The sequence below is a fragment of the Penaeus monodon genome, chromosome 29, assembly GCF_015228065.2.
Source record: "Penaeus monodon isolate SGIC_2016 chromosome 29, NSTDA_Pmon_1, whole genome shotgun sequence".
NCBI classification, from domain to species: Eukaryota; Metazoa; Arthropoda; class Malacostraca; order Decapoda; family Penaeidae; genus Penaeus; species Penaeus monodon.
Window position 1 is genome coordinate 1,492,185 of NC_051414.1, and position 373 is coordinate 1,492,557.

General features: G+C 59.2%; 1 protein-coding gene across 1 annotated transcript in view; it reads left to right on the plus strand.

Moving 5' to 3' along the window:
* The window catches only part of LOC119591890 (metalloreductase STEAP4-like), a 46,860-nt gene that overhangs the window by 19,029 nt on the left and 27,458 nt on the right, over positions 1 to 373 (plus strand). The gene's annotated exons all lie outside the window — the stretch shown is intronic.

Sequence of the window (373 nt, forward strand, 5' to 3'; positions counted from 1 at the left end):
CTTGAAGACGCGTCCACATGTACTTCCGCGTGTGTTTAATGCCGTCAGCTGAGTGGTTAAAACGCATGAGAGAGATCCCTGGTCGAGGTCTTGCTCCTCGTACCTGTTTCAATCTTCGTCTTATCAACTCGGTCGCCTCAGGGGTCGGTCGCCCTGGGAGTCACCTTATCCTGGTCCGGCGGAGGAAGGGACGGGGCCGAGGGGATCCCGAGCGCCACCGAGTGTGCGAATGAGAACGTTTGATGCATTGAAAGGATATGTATTCGCACAGACCCGCGCGTATGCACAGCCAAGGCCGAGCTTCGGGTGAGGGCAGGGACGGAGAGGCCCGAGGGGGAGGATCCGCCGAACTTAAACCTCGGCCTCCGACCAC